This window comes from Canis aureus, chromosome 18, assembly GCF_053574225.1.
Source record: "Canis aureus isolate CA01 chromosome 18, VMU_Caureus_v.1.0, whole genome shotgun sequence".
NCBI lineage: Eukaryota > Metazoa > Chordata > Mammalia > Carnivora > Canidae > Canis > Canis aureus.
Genome location: NC_135628.1, coordinates 21,832,668 through 21,857,314, shown reverse-complemented (window position 1 = coordinate 21,857,314; position 24,647 = coordinate 21,832,668). Strand labels below are relative to the sequence as shown.

The following is a 24,647-nucleotide window of genomic DNA, read 5'->3' as shown; positions in this document are numbered from 1 at the left end:
GTAGCTTGCACATACTTCAGATTTCTTATATCTTGATTCATTTTAACGTCCATAAATAGCATTGGTCAGCTCTCCATGGGCACATCCTTACACATGCACTTGCTACTCCCACAAGGCAGAGCAATCACTGGCTGTCTAGGTTTACACAACTTCAAGAACGAAGATCCACAGGGAGTATCTAAGGGAAGCTGTCTGGGTGAGGAATCTGGCATCTGGGAGCCAGAAGTTAGAGATTCTAGCCTCACATGATTGGCTGGGTGATCCTGAGTGATTTGCTGCATCTCACTGGGTCCATTTGCTCATCAGTAAAATGAAGACATGGGACTAAATCCGGGATTGGCAACCACAGCCCCCCAGCCAAATCCAGTCCACTGCTTCTTTTTATAAATAACGTTTTATGGGGACCCCTGGGTGGCGCAGCGGTTTAGCGCCTGCCTTTGGCCCAGGGCGCGATCCTGGAGACCCGGGATCGAATCCCACGTCGGGCTCCCGGTGCATGGAGCCTGCTTCTCCCTCTGCCTATGTCTCTGCCTCTCTCTCTCTCTCTGTGACTATCATAAATAAATAAAAATTTAAAAAAATTTAAATAAAAAAAATAACGTTTTATGGAATACAGACATGCTTAGCCCTTTTAAGTGTTCTCTGTGGCTGTTTCACCGCTGCTTCAGCAACAGTCTATTGCAATGGAGTCTATTGTGGTCTGCAAAGTCTAAAATAGTTACTATTTTGCCCTTTCCAGAAAGTTTGCTAGATTCTGATCTTAAAAAGTCCTCACAAATAAGATAAAAATTAAAAAATTTAAAAATGGGCACAAAACCATTTCCCTTTGAAAATATTTCAAGGGCAAGTAGTTTTTACCCGAATTAAGCAGGTTATTGTCACACCTCTCATTTTCTTTGCCAGAATGATTGCTGTTTACCCAAGCCACAGAGACCTATGTCTTCACAGGTAGAGACTAGCAGGAAATGTATCAGTCAACTGCATTTAGGCAAAATAATTGTCCGCCTATTTTTCCCTCGAGTGGTGGCAACTGTGATATGGAAAATTCGAACACTCGTCTCAGGGCTCTTCACCCACGTCTCTTTGGTGGCAGAAATAGACAAGGATTAGGAAGATAAGGATGTCTGTTCAGGTCAAGGTGATGCGGAGTCGTGAACACTACTGAACCCCGCGCAGGTGGCGATGGCTGGTAAAACAAACAAGGAAATCTACTGGTGAGGGGCAGGTTTGAATGTTCTATTTGCCTATTAAAATAACAACAGTTGCTGAAAATGCCATTTGATTTTATATTGGGTAGGGCTGCAAAACTGCACTCATAAAACACTACCCACATTTTTCCATTTCCCCCTTTGTTGATGCATAAAAACGTGAAAAACACCAATGTGTCCATCCTGGGAAGCCTCCACCTCTCAAAGATTGCTTTTATAACATCATGCTGATACAGCAGAAAAATCAGAAGAGAGTGAGCAGGGGACCCTCTACACACACCACACACACACACACACACATATGCACATGCACACACACACACATGCACATGCACACGTGCACACACACACACACATACACCTCTGACAAAAAAAAAAAAAAAGGAATCCAAAAGCAATAACCAATTCCAAAATGCCAGGAAGCAGGGTTATAAATTTAACACACACAGCTCCCTCTTCAAATTCCCAGTCCGTTTATCAAATTTTAAAAACGAAATGACAAGTTAAGATTATTAGTCAAAATATATAAATAAATCACCTTACATCTGTTATTTCCAAGGTCTGTGAATGATTTCACAGCGGTTAGTTGTAATAAGCGAACACAGAGGCAACCTGGCTGGGCCCGGGAGCAGAGCTGGCTCAGGTAGAGCTGGCCGCCCGCCAGGCCTCAGACAGCGCAATTAGCCGGAGGCAGGCCCGGGCCCGGGCTGCACAGAGAGGCCTTCCCGAAGCCGTTCGCTGAGACTTCTGCCACCGGCAGCCCTGACATCTCAGCCACCGCCCGCTCTACGGTCCGCTACACATAATTCCGTTGTTTGGAGAAAGACCTTTTTTTAGAAGTCTCTGAAAAGCGAGGATTAAGTCAACTCATCATAAATTCCTCCCGCTAAGGCACCAACTCACGGAAAACTTTTTTTTAAAAAAAAAAAATATATAGTTTGTCAAATGCTTTGGGTTTGAACGAAATGCCAGGATGTGGGAGTCATAAATTATGTGGTGGAGCGGGAGGCCTCACAGAGCATGAGGGATGCTGGAGTCCTGTGTTCAGGATGAATTGCTGGACGATTCTCTGTCTTCGAGATCGGTTCTGTTCTTCGCCTGTTTAGATTTAGACAACAGCCAATGTTAACAGCCCTTCTGTGGCCGCCAAATGCCAAGTGTAAACAGAAAGACAAGGGGGGAGAAAGGTCTTTGGGCCTATTCGCCTCGGCTGGCCCAGATCCACGTCTGCCACGCAGGCCTCCCCCTGCCCTCCTGGCATCATTCCGCCACTGCTGTTAATGGTATTATTGGTGTTGGACCAAAGCCAGCTGTCTTCCTTTTCAAACCAATTTGTCCGATAGCGTGGATTACTGTGTTAGGTAATCTGTCACTTCTCAAAAAGACCAATCTTTAATGCCCCTCCTATGCACAGTAGTCTCTGAGTATTTGAAGGCACCACGATAGTATCCTATGCCCTGCTTACTTGCCTCAGAGTAAACCACCCTCACGTGGCACCGTCCCAGCTAAACAACAAAAGCATTTTAAAATACAGAGCGACACAAATCTAACTCTCTTGGATTATGTATGCAGTACTCCTAGACAGTGAAAGCAGATCTACACCCGCCAAGGAAAAAAATGATCCCATAAAGTGCCTAAAAATCATCTGTGACTTGACCTCATGAGTAGTTCCTGTGATGAACCCGAGAAGTCAGTGCTCTCCAGGCAATTTCCTCAGTTCTCTACTTCACTTTGTCAGTACAGATTGGGAATAAGAGGGGTTTTATTCCTTTTTTTTTAAGAACATTTCCAGCATGTCCTCCATAGAAAATATGGATTATTTTCAAGAAGGATATTCACTGCTTGGAAGGCTGAGTGCCTGTCTCAGGTTTCTCTGAGAAGGTTTCTCTAACTCAAGAGACGCTACCAGAAGTCATGGTCATATTTCCTATGTGCGGGTGTCCGTTTGAAATTGCATTTCTACACATGCAACAGAAACCTGACTCTACCAACTTAATCAAATGATAATTAGGGCAAATGATAATTAGCCACCTGGTGGCTTAGCGGTTTAGCACCCTCTTCAGCTCAAGGCATGATCCTGGAGTCCCGGGATCGAGTCCCACGTCAGGCTCCCTGCATGGAGCCTGCTTCTCCCTCTGCCTGTGTCTCTGCCTCTCTCTCTCTCTGTGTCTCTAATAAATAAATAAAATCTTTTTTAAAAATGATAATTATTTCCCAAACATAATAAGAAGTCCTGAAGTGACTGATCTGGGCAAGTGCAGGAATTCCTCAACGTGAGCCAGGTCCCCAACTTGCTCACCTCATCCTCATGCTTCTTACCATGGTCCCCAGATGGCAGTCTACCCCCAGGCTCCTGTTCTAGACAGAAAGGGGAATGGAAGAAAGTGACACCAGCCTGCAGCAGAAAAGCAAAATCTTTCCTTCCAATCTCCAGCAAATTTTACTAATCATCTCACTGGGGAGGTAGGGACACTTTGCAGCTGGGTACATCACCTCCCCAAGTAGAGTTAGGTTTCTCTCAGTGAGACAGAGGGAAGGGGGATGCTGGGAGGGTCTCCAGCAGAGTTTACCACAGTGCATTCCTAGTTACCGAACTCTATCCAGAGGAGAGGGCCACTTCCGTGAAACAGGCTGTCTTCCCCAAGACTCCTGCAAGAACCTGAGGCATTCACTCCCTAAGAGGGATCATTTTGACCTAAACTCCTAGGGGGTTAAATCCTGACTTACATCATGCCTTGAGCAGAATGAGCAACGATGGGATCCAGGTGTGAATTCTGCAAGCAAGTAGTTTCAAGGTTTCTTCATTCAAGACTGGCCATAAAACAGGAACCGAACATGTAGTTATTAAATAACAACGCCACCACAAACCTCTTGATAACACCCTTCACTGTCTCATTAGAGTTATCAGAGGACACGATCCTGTGGAGAAGGACAACCTCCTGGCCCAGCATATGGCAAAAAGTTGTCCCTATTGAATCAAAAAGGCAAAGAGGAAGGGAAGAAGGGAAGAGAGAAGACGCACACTCTGCTTACAATACAAAGTAAGGGGATGATTATTCACTTTAACAAATGGGTTTCCCTAAACGATTTTTTTTAAAGATTTTATTTATTCATGAGAGACACAGAGTGAGAGAGAGAGAGGCAGAGACACAGGCAGAGGGAGAAGCAGGCCCCATGCAGGGAGCCCGATGTGGGACTCAATCCCGGGTCTCCAGGATCACGCCTTGGGCCGAAGGCAGTGCCAAACCACTGAGTCACCCAGGCCGCCCTCCTTAAATGATTTTTAAGAGAAGATTCCCAATATCTTTACAGCAGCTCAATCAATATGCTTCTTCACAGGAATGCGTCTAATTGCAAAAATGTCACCAGACACTTGTACTTTATAAAGACAGTGGGACAAGCTCGGTGAAACGGCAGTGACCGTTAAGCCACGGAGTGCATACACAGCGGTTCTGAACCATCTGCTCTCTCCTATTGTTTTTTATTTGAAAATGTACGTAACTTTTAAAAGCTCTGCCACTAGGAAACTAAAATAAAAGTTCTGGTTTCCTTTTTTTTTTTTTTTTTTTTTAAAGTCTATTACTCCCTCTTCTGACTTAAAAGGAGAGTGTGCTGTGTAAAGAGCATATCCAGGTCGGCCGGGAAATACAGAACGGGGACTCATTAATTCATAAAGCCCATTTCCAAATGCAGGAAAAATGGTTTCTACTGTGAAAAAGGAGCACTCTTTTGAGAATATGAAAAGCTAAAGACGTGTTACTGTGGTCAGAGATGGCATGTGATGTGAGAGAAGATTCTCTTTGGAAATTATGTCCCCAAAAAAAAAAAAAAAAAAAAGGAAATTATGTCCCCAGAGACCCTCTCTCCGCCTGGCAGCAGGGCCATAGCACTTGATGTTCAAGGCACATGACAAATGCTGTGCTCTTTTCCCCAACATCACTCCTCGATAATAAGTAGAAGGAATTCCTCCTCTTGATTTTCTAGAACAAACTTCTTAGAGGAAGGCCATGACTTAGACACAGCTGACTTTGTGAAGGAACCATACTTCGTATCTATTACTAAGCACAAGAGCATTCCTCATTCTTGGTTTAGTAATAAACCCAACAATTCATAAATAATTCCAACAATCTAATGCATAAATGTTATTTTATTTCCTTTCAGGTTATTATTTTTCTTCCCAGGTTATTTCCCTTCACCCTGCCATCCACACAACCAATTCTTTCTCAGTTACGCCTCTATCATTGTAGGAATTCTGGAGATGAAATCATTTCCACACCATTTGCCCAGAGATATCCCTTGTCTTGTAGGGTGCTTCTACTCACCTCCCTATCTTCCCAAACCCTCAATATGTTTCCTCAAGTTCAGAGGCACATTAAACGTTTTCATATTCATTCACTTATTCATTTGCAATGGGAACCAACTCATCGCCATTTCCCACATCACCAATAGAAAGATCTATTTCCAGGGTGCCTGGGTGCTCAGTCGGATAAGCATCTGCCTTCAGCCCAGGTCATGATCCCAGGGTCGTAGGATCAAGCCTTGCATTGGGCTCCCTGCTCGGCAGGGAGCCTGCTTCTCCCTCTCCCTCTGCCTCCCTCTACCTCTGCCTGCCACTCCCCCTGGTTGTGTGCTCACTCTCTCTCTCTCTCTCTCGAATAAGTAAACAAATCATAAAAAAACATATCTCTTTCCAAAAGATGTCATAGCGCATACACAAACCATTTCTATTTTCTATTTCCAAATAATAAATGTAGGACAGAACAACTAAAACCAAATGACCCTGAGATGAAAAACAAGTTGGTAACATCAATTTAATTACTATCTTGGAACTGAAGGCCCATGATAATCCTTAACAGTTGCAATTTTTTTCCTGATAGTTCTATTTGGAGCACTACGAAAACACTTCAATTTTGTATTATTGTAAGGCCAAAATTGCATTGACAAATGAAAACAAAGCGTTAGCTTGAAAATAGAACTTTGCACATCAAGGTGGCTTGCAAAGCAAAACAGACCTATGAGCTGTTACAGCATTTGTACTGTGTATATTACCAAATTTGTGGTGAGAAATGTCAGATGGCTTAGTTCTGGTTAACTCTTCTTGTCCATGTATGTGTGAGAGGTAAATATAATACACATGGTTAGGGCCAGTTCTGCTCTTTTGAAGATAAAAGCACCAAAAAAGAAAATGTTGGCAGTTCTCCGTATACCACCAGGGCAGTTTAATTTGTACCATATTTTGCCACGACAGTGGAAATGGGGACCCCCTGGAGCTATTTGTGATGCATGATGAAGGTGATATTGGGAGAAGGGAAGTGAGCAAAATCTTGCAAAACTACAGAAGGTTCTGGTCGCCAGGCTGATGCAGTATTGTAAATCCATGAAAACCTGTTTCAAAAACAAATTTTCAGAACTATAAAGCAGAATGGTTCTTCCAGCCATGAAAGCTTCCCCCTGTACAGTACTGCCATTTGAAATACGAATCCTCCAGGGACCCTGGCAAAGGGTAGGTCTGTTTAAAGAATGCCTCCAGTATTAACAGCCTATTTTTATGCTTTAAAAAAATCATTAGATAGCCACCAAAGAGGATTTTGATGAAAATACTCTTTAAGAATGTCATACTTTATTAAAAGCTTTATGGGGAAAAAAAGGAGAGCTCCACCACAGGGCACATGTAATAGATATAAAATGCAGAAATGCCCAAGAGAAAGGGCCACACATTACAACATCCTTGGAAGGAGGGCTTGCCTTCAAGAGATGCTAACCAGGGTGATGTTAGTGCCTCGAATTTATTACCATCAGGGCACTCTGGCAGGAAAAGAAGTGCTAGGACTTGCCTCATACCCTAATGAAAGCTCAGTGTTGTTATGTGTACAAGCCAGACACGTGCAGTGTGTGCAGAGCAGCACCAAATTTGTGCCAACATGGCATCAACACCTATTTGATGTGGTGTAGTAATGCTGGGCACAGCTTGGGCTCACTGGAATGATGTGCTGAAAAACTGGAAGAACCTATTCCAAAGAATCTCTTTAGGAAACTCTAAAGAGGATGGGTACAGAAATGCAAAGAAGGAAGGATCTTATGGCAACATTTCAGGGAGGCCACATCCCTGGCAGCCCTTCGAGATGGTACAGCTAAGTCATTGATCCAACCAACGGTAAACATCCCTCAAAATCCATCAGCTGTCAGATGCACAAGACTGGAGGGGGCTGCAGGAGGTCTCATAGCCAGTGTCTGGACCCATCAAGCAGGCTCTCAGGAGAGTTGGCAGTGTATCCTCTAGCATTATCTATTACTCACCTGGGGACTGTGGGTACGTTAGTTACTTTGCTTTGTTTTGTTTTTTAATTTCCTTCACATTTGCTTCCAGGCTCTCTGCATGAAATCTGTAAGAGATAGGGCATAGTAAGTATAATTCTACAAGGCTATCCCAGGAAGGAGCCCTAATGAGATTTCAGAGCTTGATCTGCAAATATTTCACTGGGATCTTGATGCTCTCGATGTTTTTGTGAGGCAAAAGAGCATCATAGAAAAGACATGGAATTTGGGGTTACACTGGGTTTGAATACTGAATCTTCTCAAGTCCTGAAGAGCTGCAGCCCTTGAATTCTCTTGTCCAGAACCCACCTCACCTCTTCTTTATCATGTCACATTGGTAGATCTCTTTGATGGCTTTTGCAGCCCATAGACTACAGGGACAAGAGAAGGCCCTCACCTTAAGTTCTCTCAGGAGGGACAATTTGCTGTAAGTCAGTAACAGAGAATCAGTTCGTCAAAAACTAATTTGCTCAAAATCAATAGCCAAAGAGCCCAATTATCTGAATTTTTCAAATTCACTGAATTTTCCAAATTTACTAATTCATTAAAACTAGTTTCTTGCAACTATTTGTAGAGTTTACAGATACTTGTATTGAGCAAAATGATCTTCAACAGCTGTTGAAACAAGACTTTTTCAAAGTTGTAGTTAAAAGCTTCATCTTCTCTTCATAATGCGTGTTAAGGAATATTGCATTGTTCAAAAGGAAAGAATCACCAGGTTTGGTCTCCTTATGAATATATTTAATATTAACAAAATATATTTCATCATTAATAACCAAATTTCATCATTTTACAAGGTAATCTTTTGGTTTATACTGATTTCTTTGTCATGTTGTTTTACGTAATTTTGTCTTGTTCTGAGTACAAATTGAGACCCTGCCACTTAGTCTCAATAGCCCTTGCCAACTGGCTTCATCTCCCCATGCTTTATTTCCCTCAACTGGAAAATGGAAATAATTATAGCCTCTCCTTCACAGGGTTGTTGGAAGGATTAATCTAGTTTATTCATAATATAGAGTGCTTAGAAGAGCAATTGATACATAGTAAGGCTCAAATGAATGTAAACTACTATTGTAACTTTTTTAAAAATATTGTATTAAAGCATATCTTTCAATACTTAGGTCACCTTCAATGGATTTTGAAAACTCCTTACATTGATTCATGCTACACTCACCCCCAAACCCAGGAAATGTCCTTCCTTGCCTCTCTTGTACTGTGATAGCACCTTGAACAGACCTCTATGAAAACATGTGTTCATATCTACATCCCCACTGGACTGTGTGCAGAGACCACTGCCTGTTCATCACTGTATGTCACGGTGCCACCATGCTTGCCAGCGTGGTGCTCAGTGCTTGACACTTGGTAATCTTCCCATAAACCTTTGCCAAATGAACAGGTAAATGATACAAATGGACCTAGCACCTTTTCAGGGATGGGTCCATAGTGTCGGGGCTCGTCCCTTTTGTGTTGGCTCTTACTGCTTTCTGTTTCAAAGGGTGGCCTCTTCGTGAACTCTTGCCCTCATTCTAGAACACACTGTCTTGTGAACAAACAGTTCCCACTTAACACCAACCCCTTCCTTTGGAGCCAAGGAACAGTATTACCTTACCAGGCATTCTCATTCTCAGAGGTGCCTTCCTGAGATGAGGTGTAAATTAATGCCAGCCTGACCACTCTGGGTCATTAAAGACCAGATGGTAATTTTTGCAAGAGGAGCAACTGAACCTTACTGGCCTGGCCCAAGTCCAACCTGGATAATTGCCTCCTGCCTACACAATATCCCCCCTCTCATTTCAGGCACAGAAATGATTTTCATTTCATCCTCTGAAAGCTAGCCAGGAAGGGCTGTGCTGGCTTTTCACCCCATTGCTGTGGAGTGGGCGCAGTGCAGCAAAGCAGTCAGTGTTCCTCTGGGGGATCTGAAAAGTGCTTTAGGGTGAGAAGGGTGGGCAACAGAAATCTAAATGTTTTAATAATATATTTGGAAAAATAAGACTTAGTCATCTTAAGTGAAAACACTTCATCTCCATTGTTTTTGTTTGTTTGTTTGTTTGTTTTTTGTTGTTTTTTTTTTAAGCTGCAGGAGGGAGCAGAAAAGAGAAATTCCTAATTTGGATATGAATGATCTTTTATTGGAATTCTAGAAGTATGGCTCATCCCCAGTCTAGGTAGCCCCCTGGAGTGGGTCCACTTTTGACATTAAGGCTACCTAAAACAGTCGCAGGTGAAATTTGGCTGGAATAAATTCCTTTCCTCATTACTATCGGGGGGGAAGCCGAGGGGTATGGCAAGAACCTGGGATGCTTGCTCAGCATGCAACTGCGTACATACTAAAAGACCTAATTGGCAGGATGAATGGAAAAGATCAATCTGACCAGGAAACATCCAGGGCCAAGCACCAAGGTCCAGAGCACCCAGAGTTGACGGATTGGCATAAAGATAAACAGACCAAGCACTAGGCATAAACGAGCAAGAGCTGATTGGGAACACCATCCCTAGGTGCCCTGCACGTCCTTACCCTTTTGCACAATCCAGAGCATGCTGGGTTCACTTGAAGGGGGGAGGAAATGTGCTTGAAGTGTTTTACAGTTGTGTATCGGTTTGCCACTCTCAGGAAAACCTGAGGCTCAGAATTCTCTACGCTTCCTTTTGTGTCCTTGGCCCAAGATATAGTTTGTAAGGAATGGGCTAACGCATATTCTTTCCACCCAGAAAAATGTCATCAGGCCTCGGAGGACCACTGCACAGCTATTGCAGGACCTTAGGGGAGCCCTGACTTGCCCACAAACACATTCTCTTCCCCCATGGCCTTGGCTCAAACCTGGCTTGGAGAAGCTATGTCTTGAGTCGAGCTAATACTTAGTAATAAAGCTTCCTGGGAAAGCAAGACTGCCAAAGTTTAAGTGGTGGGTTTTTATGACCAGGATTATGGTCCATTAAGGGACAAGGATGAAAACACAGCTCGTTTCATTTTGATCTCTTGTCTAGGCTGAACTACCATCCTATTTCCAATTAAAGTTCCACAAGAAAAATGCTGATGTTTCTCCTCCAGAAACAAGCTTTTTTGGCACTTTCCCAAAAAACTCACCATGGTCTGAAGCCACAGGCTCACAGCATTGAGATTCTGTGGCTTTGTTTTCTCCAAGAGGATAAAAGGCCTATAAATGACAGAAGTTTTCAATCGCAATTTGCTGCATTCAGAAAGAGAATATATGAAATATATTCTCTCCAACTGCGACATGGGAATAGGCCATTTAATAATAGGGACATGAAGGTTCTTCCCATTGATGATCTTCCTGGCTTTGCTTTGTGAAGGGAGACATGGACAACCAGTCATCATGGTGAAGCCACCATGACCATGAAATATAATTCAGCTTCGACCTTAAATTGTCCCATGGCTCAGGAAAGGGGCATGAACAACCTAGTTTTTCCCTTCTCCTCATGCTAGAAAATTCTAACTGCAACTGCCATACATGGCAAAGAAAAGTTCGTTCTATTCTAAACATGATGTGGTCATTTTGGGGAGCAAGGTGCACAGGCATCTTGAGGACATTCTGGACAAATCTCAATGGGTATGAACATTGGCAAGGAGAAAATTGGAATTTCTATTAAATAACTGAGGCTTGGGTCTTTCCCACCCTTCAGGGGGTGTTGATATAGTAAGCTACTCTTTAGATTTTTCCAGTAATGAGTAAAAAGTAGCTTTGTATCATATACTAAAATAAATTTCAATCTAACCAAAGAAATTTCATATCTACATAAGAAACCTCTCAATGGCTATTTGAAATGAAATAAATAAAAAACCAATAAACTTTTTATAAGAAATATTGAAGAACGATATCAAGAAAGAAATACAATCAGTTGCAAAATAAAGGTATCTTCAGATAAACACGAGAAGGTCCAACTTTTCTCAAGAAAGTTAAGCAATCTTTTTCTGAGAATATTTTGTCAAGCAACAAGATTTTAAGTAAATTTGAATTGAAAAACCAAACAAACCACAAGTCTCAACATTACCTAGCTCATTTATGTCCTGTTATGTCAATGTATATCAGAAAATACATTCACCTGTTTCTAAACGTAAGAAGAAAAATATCCCCCATGGACAACTAGAACCAATTACTTTTAATTAAAAAAAAAAATAAGCACAAATACAAATCTCTGCAACAACTATGGCCTGAAGCAAATTGTTTTTCTGTCTCTCCCCTTCTGTTTCCATGGCCCATTCCAGAATACACTGTCCAAAATGATTGTTTGGTTTATCTCCAGACAAAAGAGACAGTGAGATACACTATCCATGGGGAAGATTTTCTTTTTTTTTTTCCTACCCAAGCTTTAAGATCTTGAGGATGAGGGGAAAAAAAAGAAAGATGTCTGAACTGTGGCCTTGGCTTATCCCTTGGCTGGTAAAAATGTTGCTGAGCGGGATTTCTTTCTACCCAAGGCTATTCAGAGGAGGCAGAGGTGGCCCCTTGGATACGCAGAACCTAGAAAGTTGATGCTATTGAAATTTGAATGTGAAATCTGCTTTTATGTTATTGCTTATGGGCAGATAAACTGCCAATGGCCACCAAACACACAACACACACACACACACACATTCACTCACAATCTTCTTTCAAGCTATTATACCCTAAAGATAACTAAATGCACTGATGGAATTTCCAAGGAGAATCAATATTTGTTAGGAGGATTTTTAGTCAGCCAGGGCTGCCATAACAAAATACCACAGACCAGGTGGCTTAAATAACAGAACTTCGATTCTCACAGCTCTGGAAGGTAGAAGTTCAAGATCAAGGTGCCAAGGATCAGTGTTTGGTGAGAGCTCTTTCCATGGGTTGCAGGCAGCCACCTTCCAGCTATGTCTTTGCATGATGGAAAGAGAGAGACAGAAAGAAAAATCTCTGGTTTCTCTTCTTATAAGGACACTAATTTTATTAGATCAGGACTCCACCCCCATGACTTCATTTAACCTGAATTACTTCTATAAAGACCTGGTCTCTAAATAGAGCCACTCTAGAGAGTCAGGTCTTCAACATATAAATGGGGAGAGAAGAAACAATTCAGTCCATAGCAAGAGGGGCAATATTTAAGATATTTAAGTATTGTGCACAGGCATCAACCAATTTAACAGATGCTTGCCAAATCTGATCAGATTGCAGCTGGACTGGTGCATATCAGCAGCACATCAACCTTACCCTTCAGATCTAGAAGAAATAAAAGAAGCAAAAGTCCTCCTCTTGGCCTCCTCTGGGGGATAAATCTTCCACTGTGCTTATAAGAGATGGCTTCCCTTATATAGTACAATTCCAGAAGATGTAAGAATAGGTCTTATCCATTTATGCATGGAAATAAATGTGTTGCTTTATCAATAGAAACGTTTTCATTCATCAACCTATTTTTTTAAGATTGTATTTATTTATTCATGAAAGACAGACAGAGAGAGAGAGAAAGAGAAGAAGAAGAAGAAGAAGAAGAAGAAGAAGAAGAAGAAGAAGAAGAAGAAGAAGGAGGAGGAGGAGGAGGAGGAGGAGGAGGAGGAGGGGGAGGAGGAGGAGGGGGAGGAGGAGGAGGGGGAGGAGGAGGAGGGGGAGGAGGAGGAGGGGGAGGAGGAGGAGGGGGAGGAGGAGGAGGGGGAGGAGAAGAAAAGACACAGGCAGAGGGAGAAGCAGGCTCCATGCAGGGAGCCCAGTGTGGGACTCGATCTCAGGACCCCAGGATCACACCCTGGGCCAAAGGAAGATGCTCAGCCGCTGAGCCACCCAGGTGTCCCTCATCAACCTATTAATAGTGTTTATCTGGAAGGAAGGAAATTGTAAAGAACTTTCACTTTATTGACTGTGTTGTTTTACCAGGTGCACATATTATTTTGTAATCATAAAAATAAACAAATATTTCAACTTTTTTCCATATTTTGTAAATGTAAAAAAAATATTATATTTTACATTTATAAATATGCCCACTCTTTAGTCCTTAAAATTCTAAAGGAATGAGCTATGTTACCTACAGGGTTTAGCCTGGGGTTTTCTATTAGAATTCATCTACTACACAGAGAGTGGATCTGTTCTAAGCATAAGAACAGCCTTTAATTCACAGGGATTTTTAATTCCTTGTTCCTAGGTTGTTGTCTTTTAATGATAAGAATGACAAATTTCTGAATGAGGGCCTTGGCCTTAAACACTCAAAGTGTTTAAGAAGACAATTCTAATGATATTCGGAAGAGTGGCTGTCAGGAGGCCCCCACCTCTTACTCTTTACGCATGGTTATAGTCTCTCACCTCTAAGAAATGAAATCACCTCTTCCCTCTCAATATTTGAAGAAAAGAAGCTTTCTTGTCTCTATGGGATATGCTATATCAACAAGGTAGACAATCAAGATCTAATTTCCACCCAGGTTTCCTGCTTGATGCTTGTATTCATTTCACAACCCTCACACTACCGGATAGTTAGCAACCCAACCACTAAATGCTAGAGTAACCTCCTGGACGTTGGGATATTCCCAAATTCTCCCTGGGGTTAGTCCTGCTGAGAGCCATTGCATTTAACTAAAGCTAGACTACTACTCATAGCCTCTAAAACACTCCATACAATACTGTGCCTCTGGATCACTGCATATTCTAGTCCTTATAACTGAAATGTTCATCTAACCTTTCTTCCTTACTTGATTCATCCTCCCTAACTGAAAAGGCTTCCTCTATTTTCACCCTGCCACACTCCACTTTGAATGTTGCCTTAGGTAGCCAATAGATTCATGTGCAAATAACTGAAAATCTATCTAATGGGATATTTGAGCCAAAGCCCAAATATGAAGTCTGGAAGTAAGTGAATTCAACTCTTGCAGCAGCTCAATTTCATTATTGAAAAATCATACTTATTCCTTCCTTCAGCTCAACCGTCTTCAGCATCTTGACATTTCTTGCTAATTGCTTCATGGTTGCAAGATGGCTGCTAGAGCTCTAGCATTATGTTTTCACATAACTGTTGCAATTAACAAAGAAGGGGATGGTCAGAAGGCTTTTCTCCCAAACATGTTTTATGTTTTTTGTCAGGAAGTAAATCTGTCCCCAAATACATCCACCATGTCTCATTAGCCTGAATAATATTTATATGGTTTATCATAGGTTAAGTTACTATTGTTTAAGAAATAAAATTTCTCCTTAGCATACAGAGACACTTATATAATATCTTTGTAATTAAGATTGCCTTGTGATGGGGGCAAGCAAGGGTGTTAAAACCATCAAACTCCCTGTCATTCAAAGTTGTGTGCCTATTATTTATCCCTCAAGGATGCTGGGCCACTCTATAACTACATGATGATAATAAAATAACTGTTTCCATTTTACATACCAATTTGTGAAATCATTTAGTCTGAACATCTACCCTGGAGGTAAGTAATACTATCCTTAATTCACAAGGGAGAACAGAGGTTCAAAGAGGGGAAGTCCCTTGCCTGAGTCCACACAGCTTAAGTAGCCCAAATGAGGCTGTCCCTCAGGCCTACCCCACTATATACCTGCTCCAATCTTGCCCTGTTCTCATTCCCCCTGGGGCCATTCTCAGCTAGAAATACCCAAATTTATGGTAAAACTCCATGAGATTCCCTAGTCACACCAGTCTGAAAAAGGTAAATAAGCTCCCCCACCCAAACACCCTCCCCCTCCCCCTGCACCAATCTAGATTGCAAGAAGGAGCCAGGAAATAGTCTGTCTTCCTGCTCTAAAGCTGAAGGCCTGCACTTTGCAAGAGAACATTTCAGGATTTCGTGGGGCCAAGAGGACCCCACTTCTTTTAAAAGTAGAAAAAGTATAAGTATTTAGCTAGTATAATGAGATCCAGCATGTATCAAGTAAGAGTGTTCATTAAGATTCCCAAATCGGTTGGCTCCTCAACAAAACACAACGTCGGACCTAGCTGTCTACAAAAAATTTAGCCGCTTCACTGACTAGTTAATGAAATAGTACAAAAATAGACTCATATGTTCTTCCAAGTAAAGATAACAGATGCAGGTCCTTTTTAGACTTAAACTCATATGCCCTATTATTAAGAGCATTAATAGAAGTATTCCCTAAATGTTTATAGGGTGTTTACTCAGTTTCCATACTGAAAATCAGGGCATCTTGGTATTGAAAATATTTCATGTCCAACAGTTACACAAAACCACTATTTCTTCAGTTTATAGCCTCACTTAATCTCTTTGTGGAAATCTCCAGACCTCAACTACATTCCTTGAAATTTTACAGGGCACAAGAGGAACAGAAATCAGCTCAAAATGAATATGTGTATTCAGAAATGCACTGAGATTTTTCCAACTTTTCAGGTTCCTCATACAAATTAATCTTCTTAAGGGCCCTGGTGGTCTCTGAATCACTGCTTCACTTCCCCACCTTGTAGCGCCCCCATTGTATTCTCTTGATAGGAATAACTGCTAGATCATTAGGGAAGAAAAAGTTCATTGAGTCAAATCCAGGAGGACCTGCACAAGGTCAAGAGCAAGTACCACCAGCTTTACATAATTTTTGCATCTGCACCAACTTGATTTAAGTCTATAAGTGGAATTTATTGGTGAGCATCGTATTATAAAAAGTGGTTTATACCACATTGTCTCATATTTATTATGATTCAGTCAAAAGTGAATTGTACACAGGCCATCTGCAGTGAGCTGATACAATGGAAGGGAAAAACAGCTCTTGAAAAGCACATTTGTTCTCCTTTCCATTGTCTTTAATGGTTTACTTAGGTGGAAGAAAAATCACTTTAATGTCAAAGCTGTGTCTTTTCCTATGGCACTGATTACCAAATGAAAATCATTAGAACAGAAACAAAGGAAAGAAAAGAAAAAGGAAGTTGAACTTGATGCATTGGGAGGTAGTAATACAGAAGAATAGAATTGTTTGAGCAAAATATGTAAAAGAAATAAATTGTTTAGGATCTCCAAGGGAAAAAAAAATGTGTAGAACTGCTGGCTATAACATTGTAGAACTTCAAGTTCCTAACAACAAAAAAGTTATTCGTTTCACATTCCTCATTTAGATGGTATCTCTATCAGGAGTAGGCAACATTTCAAAAATGATCTAAGTGGCTTGTCCCCATGCATCTGGCATGCTCAGGGAGGGAAGGGAATGGGCATCCACCACACTCCCCACCAAGATGACAATGAAAAGCAACTGAGAGGCCACTGAAATCTTCTCTGGGTTCCTTTTCGGAAATCAAATTGGGCCTTATTATTTTTTCCTATACCAATTTTGCCATTTTTCCTCAGAAGTGTAAAAGTCCCTGGTTGATATATCTGAGAATCAATAACATACTCCCTAAGTTGATAGGAATGCCAGGGTCTCCTCTCAGACTCCAACCAGGTTCTCAGATTCTAGCTTATTCCTTTATTAATATGTTCTTTGTCGTGGTGTTTTGGTCAAGTACAATCAAATGGTGAAAGCATAAAACTTACTTCTTAGTCCATTGCTGCTGTGAAAGAGTTGAAGACTCATGGCCAGATGAGTCCCTAGTAGCTGCCTTAGAGTTGGCACAGGGAGTACAGTTTGCACGTTTCTTCACCCAATTTTTTTATAGAGGCTTCCCATGAGTTCACAGGTACCCTAGATGCTTTTAGTTAGTTTTGGTTTTGTTTTCTTTGGTTCAATATCCTAAACGGTCTTCTTTTTTTTTTTTTTTTTTTTTTTAATGTGTGGGGATGAAGTGATAAGATGTCTGAGATTTGCCTCAAAATATTCCAAGGCATGGGGGGAATCAGGGAGCTGTAAATGAAAGACTAATTGCTAATTTTGGAACCCCAGTGATGGGTACAAAGGCAGTTTATTATACTTTAATCTCTACTTTTGTGTATATTCAAAAGTTCTCATAATAAAAGGCATTTAATTACTATTGTTAAGAAGTGGTGTTTCTTGGGTTTTGTTTGTCTTAGTTTCCTTTCGGAGAATTGGCATGTAGCTCTCTACTGGACAGCTAGGCTAATGGTCTGGTCCACTCTGAACGGCTGTAGCAGGTTGGCCCTTTGCAAACAGAGTCAGGGCACAGACACTCCATTTTATTATTAACAGATGCTGCTACTGATCCATGAGCCAAAGCCAACACTAAGTCCTATAAAACTCATGCTGTAGGATTCCCTTCAAGGCAGAAATCCATCTATTGCTCATAGAAGGCCACTTGGAGAGAACCCTCAGCGTCTCCACCCCACATCTGCAAGTGACTCATAAAGGATTAACTGGTGGAGGAGGAGAGGCCGTTCAGGTCCATGGGGAGAGGAAGAGAAGGGGGAGGGAGAGGAAGGGACGTGAGGGATGCCTAGCTCCTAAGGGAACTCTTCTTTTCAGCTCAAAAATGGAGAGCTAAGTTCATGCCTGGTGTCTGTCACGAGCCTGGCAAACAATGGGTTAAGTAGGGCTGTTTCAACATGAAACACTGAGAATGGAAGCACTGAGAACTGGAGATCCAAGAAAATGGAAGTATCTGGAAAATATATCTTGAATCAAAATGAATCTCACTTTCTTTCTTTGTTCTTCCCCCAACACTTCAAAAAAACATTCCTAGTTGAAGGGTCTCCAAGGTCTTCTTGATTTTCAAAACTAATCTCTCTTTGGATCTGTTGCTAAAGTATGCAATTATTCCAGAACAATGTGCCTTTACAGGGCTCTTAAGACTAGAACATCCTTATGTTCTCAAGACAGGCGTCTCTCTGTAGAGACGCCTCAGAAAGTAGATCTATAATTGGAAAGCAACCAGGTACTCTTCTGGGGCTTTGGTCCTTTATATCTCAAATGTTTTCTTTCTAGTGTTGATACAAAAGCCTGCTCCACTTTTATAAAAATATAGCCAACTAGCAAATGGTGTCCTTATAAAAGTTAATGTCACAGTTGTTAGAAAAATGGTGTTCATCATCTCAAGGAGTGATCTCCAATTTTTTTAATCGTCCACCCCACCATTGAACAAAATGTAGGACAAATACCTAATATTTTCATCTTTAGTTACTAATGAATTGTCATCTTGTAATAACAGGAAAATAGAAACAAGCTAGTATAGAACAGTATGCCATGCCCCCATCCAAGAACTTTATATACGTTCATGCTTCTGATTTTCACAACCAAAGCAGGTGGTAATATTTTTTCATTTTGCCAATCAGGAAGCTAAAGCACCAAGAGGGTAAGAAATTTGCCCAAAGGAAAACAGTTGGGAAGCGGCAGGGCCAGGATTGGAATCCTGGTTATCCTGATTCCAAAATCCATCTCTGAACTAATAAATTAGTACAAGAAGTATAGGATAAAACTCAGGAGGTAGAGTTGAGGGAACTGGCAAAGGATGAGATCTTTAAAACTGAAATTACAATTCTTACCATCTTCTTCCAGCCTCCCCGTGGAGTGTCATCTTGCACACTCTTGGGGGATTCCTACCATCGAAATAAAATAAGATGGAGACCAGGCTTGAAAATTCCTCAGGCAGACAAAACCATTCAAACCACATAAGCAAAACTAAACCTACCTTACTTACTTCATGAATGTAAGAGAAATTTAGGTTATTTCTTGTAAACGCCTCTGATAATTAAAAAAAAAAAAAAAAACCTTAAAGTCATCTTTCTAAAATGGTATAATATGGTCACTTTTCACCAACCCCGTGCCATCTGAAAACCCTGGTTGTAGTAACTAATCCTTGTCAAGTTAAACAACTTCCTCATCTTCACTGTACAAGCCATCCTGTAATACCGTGTCTTTGAGCTTCGTATCGGTTCTGGATTTGAAGATTCCCAGTTTGTGAACTGTTCTTTGTGCACAATGAGCTCTTACTAAATAGTACTTTACTGACCTGGTTTTAATTTTTACGATTTCTGGAGTTTTGACATTACCCTTCCCACCCAATACCAGTTTGGAAACCATCGACCTAAATGTTACTCCTTTGGAAGCTGGCAGGAAGCCCTCTGGGAAGGCCTGGGAGCTAAGGACTCTGCAGATGACATCTGGTGTTCGGTGCAACAGGAAGATTCAGGACCTTTGACAAAACAAATATGTTTTTATATCATAACTGGTGGCCTAGGTGTGGACCAATGTTCTCGCTAGCTTCCTAGCTACACTACTCGGTCCAGTAGCACTCTCGTTATGCTCATATTATGGCTTGGTCTCTGAAGAGCTCTGTCATGCAGTGTCAGAAAAAAAAAAAAAAACCAACAGGTGCTGAGGGGTAAAGTGAACACTCACAACAGTGTCTTGGAATCACAGCAAGAAGCTGAAGAGATCGTAGGGCACCCAGGCCTCTTCTCTGGCTTCATGAAACACCACCTGTTTCTTCGTCCTCTGGGCACCACATACAATGACCAACTATAAATGCGGTCCCTGCCGGCTAGGCAAGGAAAGCTTGGGTCCCGTGGCATACATCTTCCGTTTCCTTTCTCCACCACGATCAGAGTCAATACCCAGGAGATCTGGTGATATTCAAGAGTAGAGATAAACCAAATTTTTTAAATGCCCAATCCAAGCAAAACTAAAGGATGACACTCCTGGTGAACTGACCAAGTCTCATGACGATGCGGGAACAAATGTTCCTGTTGCCATCCTGGGAGGGGAGAACCATAACTGGCACTTCCTAAGTACCTCCTACATCCAGTGTACATCCCTCTACATCCTATGATCTCAAACGGCATAAAATAAGGAAACTGAGGCAGGGACTGGACTCACATCAGGGCTCATACTTCTGCAAGGCCCATGTGATGGAGTCCTTGGCTGCCCCGCAACTCCTCTGCTCCCCACACTGCATTTTGCCTCGTGCCAGCTACATTGTACCTTTTGCTGCTCCTCTAGCATGCCAAGCAAGCGCCATCCTCAGGACATTTGCACCTGCCGCCTCCTCAGCCTGGAATATAAATCCCTAGGGCAGCTCCGGGGGGCTCAGCAGTTTAGCGCCGCCTTCAGCCCAGGGCCTGATCCTGGAGACCTGGGATCGAGTCCCACGTCGGGCTTCCTGCATGGAGCCTGCTTCTCCCCCTGCCTGTGTTTCTGGCTCCCTCTTTCTGTCTCTCATGAATAAATAAATAAAATCTTTTAAATAAATAAATAAATAAATAAATAAATATCCCTAGAATTTCATCAGCTCACTCTCTGGCTCCTTTCAGATCCCTGCTAAGCATCACCTCCTTGAAAAACTCTCCCCCAACCTCTGTCTGTGATAGCACCCTCCCTCCACATTCCTTATTTGCTTTATTTTTCTTTAAAAGCCTTGTGTCTACCTGAATCATATTATACCTGCATATATGATCATCTGATTCCCACCTCCCCACCAAAAAACAAGAAAACCATAAAGATAGAAAAACGCTGTCTAATTTGTCCTGCAACCTATCTTGAATGCCCATAATGCTACCCGGTGTATAGTAAGCACTCCGGAAGTGTCTGTTGAATAAACCCCCTAAGTGCTGTGTCCCAAACGCCCCTGATAACAAAAGAGCTGCCAGCTTCCACCTTCACGGGAACCTTCCATGTGACTTATTCCCAGGGCCTGCTGCCTGAGAAAGCTAGCCCCACCCACTCTCCCAGCACACACACACACACACACACACACACACACACACACAGAGCAGCCGTCTGGACTGCCCTCTGGCGCCTCCAGGTGAGGCTGAGACAGATGGTCCGAAGGACTCTGCACAGCACCGCCGGCACTCTGCTCCCAGTACCCGCGGCTGTGTGGGAAGGCCAAGAGTGCCCTCAGAGGGGCGCCAGCTCCTGTCCACCTCACTCTGGGGCACGGCTTCTACTCTCTGAACCCCTCCTGCACAACCCTAGGTTAGCAGACACCCAGGGAAAATGCCAGGGACATTTCAGACACAGAGCAGGGAGACACAGCCAGGTCAGCGTGAAATGTCACAGACGAGGGCAAGACAACGATCAACAGCACAGCCTGCCTCCATCACCCAGAAGATTCCAGAATTCAGGTCCAGCCAAAGGTGGCTTTTTTGCTGAACATTAAATCAATTCCTCTATTCAGTATCGTAAGGTCCTTGCGGGGCAGAGAGCGCACCCCCTGTCTTCCACCTGGGGATTTGCACACCTATCACTTATTTTCTCATTTAAAAGCATGAAAGGAGATGGTTTTTTTTCAAAATATAACACTAGGGGCACCTGGGTGGCTCAGTAGTTTGGGCGCCTGCCTTCGGCTCTGTTCATGATCCCAGGATCCTGGGATCGAGCCCCACATCGGGCTCCCTGCTCAGCGGGGGGCCTGCTGCTCCCCCTGCTTGTGCTCGCTCCCCTTCTCTCTGTCAAATGGGTGAATAAAATCTTTTTTAAAAAATGATAACAGTGGGGCACCTGGGTGGCTCAGGGGTTGAGCGTCTGCCTTTGGCTCAAGGCAGGATCCTGGAGTCCCAGGATCGAGTCCCCCAACAGGCTCCTAGCATGGAGCCTGCTTCTCCCTCTGCCTATGTCTCTGCCTCTGTCTTGGAGTCTCTCATGAATAAATAAATAAAATTTTTTTAAAAATGATAACACTAACCCTAAAAGAAGCTCACATTGCAACGTAGTAGTTGGTCTTTGTGATTTTGGTGAGACTGTGAAACTTAAAAAAGCAAGTTTAAAGAACTAGAGGTAAATAAATAAATAAATAAATAAATAAATAAATAAATAAATATTTAAAAAAAAAACTAGAGGTGATAAAATTCAATTGGGAGAAACGTCCTCCTGCAGAAGGGGTTTCAGCAGAAATCTTGCAGGCAGCAGAAGGTCTCCTTCCTGCCAGCTGGCTCCGGGCCGTGGGCTGCCTGCTGGCCAGGACAGGGTGTCCCAGAGAGCTCTTCCTGGGGCCCGACACACGGATGGACACATGCACTGCTCCTACCCTTGTCCCGGCTGCCCAGCCCCAGGGGAGGATCAAGGGCTTGGTGGCCCTCATTTCCAGCAGCAGCAGCCCTTGCCCACATCCCCAGCCAGGCCTCCCGACCACCGTGGGAGGACAGGAGGACACGGGCAGGCTGGCCAGTGAGGACTGCGAGCTGAGGAGGGTGCCCAGGAGGTGTTCTCACCAGTCTGGGGGGCTGGGGCTCCAGCACCCCATCTTTTCAGATGCCACCAAGTAGCTAACCCAGGAAGACCTGAACGGCAACGATGGGCAGCCTGTGTAAAGGAGAATGAAATGCCTCCAAGGGACACACTCGACGAGGTATAACCGCATCCGCTGGAACATTATTCAGCCATAAAAAGCGATGGAGTCCTGACACAGAGACGACAGGAATGAACCTTGACAACACGACACTAAGAGATAGGAGCTGGTCACGAAAGGCCACGTGTTCTCTGACTCCATTCGTGTGAAATGTCCACAATAGGCAAATCTAAAAGAGACAGAAGGGGGATCCCTGGGTGGCTCAGTGGTTTAGCGCCTCCTTCAGCCCAAGGCGTGATCCTGGAGTCCCGGGATCATGTCCCACGTCGGGCTCCCTGCATGGAGCCTGCTTCTCCCTCCTGCTGTGTCTCTGCCTCTCTCTCTCTCTCTCTCTCTGTCTATCATGAATAAATTAATTAATTAATTTAAGAAAAAGAGAGAGAGACAAAAGGTAGATGAGCGGTGGCCTGGGCTGGGAGCCGGGGAAACGAAGGCATGGGGGGTGATGGCAAAAGAATATGGGGTTCCTTTCAGAGGCAATGAAGATACTCTAAAATTGCAGAGTCAGTTGCCCTTCTCCGTGAATATGCTAAAAACCACTGAACTGCCTGCTTTAAATGCGTGAATTGTGCAGCACACAAAGTACATCTCAATAAACTATTTTTTTTTCAATCAAAATGAAACATAATACTTGATGCACACATGCCCCAAACTGTCCCACTTCAAACATAGCCTTCGGCATTGTTTGCAGATGGCGGATTTGTCATGAAATCAACGTTTAGTGCATTGCACTGAGCATTTTTGTTTTATTTATTCACTTTTTTTAAAAGATCTTATTTATTTATGCATGAGAGACACACAGAGAGAGGCAGAGACATAGGCAGAGGGAGAAGCAGGCTCCCTGCAGGGAGCCTGATGCTGGACTCGATCCCCGGACCAGGATCACGCCCTGAGCTGAAGGCAGACGCTCAACCACTGAGCCACCAGGCGTCCTGCACTGAGCATTTTTAAATAATGAAATAAAAATAAAACTGAATTATCATAAAGTATCGGGGTACACTGCACAGAGTAAAAGCAAGTTTTGTCTCATAAAACTGTAATTGTCACTGGGTGAGTATGCACAGGGTCACGGTGTGCTATTTCAAAGACTTGTGACATGTTTTATAAGAGTCCTCAAGTAACCTACTTCCTCCACATGTCCGATCAAAGTGATTCTGTTGCACAACCTAGATGGTTCGAGGTTGGCCACTTGACTCATCAATATCCAGAGTCAGAGCTGTCATCCGATTTTCCTTGTATTGCCTCCAGAAGTATGACATTTGATGTGTATGTCTGTGAAATAGCAAGCCAAATTTTGTCGTCAGTGCTAACGACAGAAATATTTGATTCTCCCAAATGGTCACTCTGTCCGTCTGTCTTCCAGCATGCTGGGGAGCTGCCCTCCTCTGTATGAAATTCAGGCTGGTTGATCGCATGGGGTTCCAAGCTGCAGAACTGAGCAAGCCACAGCCTCAAAATCAGATTGCTCCTAGGAACTTCCTGATTTCTATTCATCCTTTCATTTATTAAGTCAACAAATGGCTCTTGACTGCTGGCTAGGTGCCAGGCATACGGACACACAATCTTGAGCAAGATAGGCATGGTCATCGCCCTCCCAACGCCCTCAGCCTTATTGGATGTCGGAGTCTAGTTGTCAGAAAAGAGAGACAGTCGTTGCATGGCCTTTGGCAAATGATTCCACTGTGTCCCTCTATGCTTTGTTTGCTCAGAAGCTGGATTTCCTGGCCCACTGAGAATCATACGATTTCAGAGCTGGAAAGTTCCTTAAGGAACAACTCCCTCATTTTACATAAGAAAACAGGCCCCAAGAGGTGATACCCTTGCCTACTGACATATGCATGACCAACCAGAAACATGCCTTCCAGCACCCACCCCACCCTCACCACCACCCTGTAGTGAAGCTGAATATGGCCTATTCTTGGTGAAGGACCGAGAGGCTTTCAAAAGAAGCACCTTACACCTTGGACTTTTCAGAGAAAC

General features: G+C 42.9%; 1 long non-coding RNA gene across 1 annotated transcript in view; it reads right to left on the bottom strand.

Moving 5' to 3' along the window:
* Positions 1-9,043, bottom strand: part of LOC144288295 (uncharacterized) — a 59,107-nt gene extending 50,064 nt beyond the window's left edge. Inside the window, exons 1-2 of the long non-coding RNA XR_013356255.1 lie at positions 8,946-9,043; positions 7,506-7,591 (exon numbers count right to left, since the gene is read on the bottom strand). This is a non-coding gene — a long non-coding RNA (uncharacterized LOC144288295). The remainder of the gene's footprint in view (positions 1-7,505; positions 7,592-8,945) is intronic.
* Positions 9,044-24,647: the final 15,604 nt, after the last annotated feature.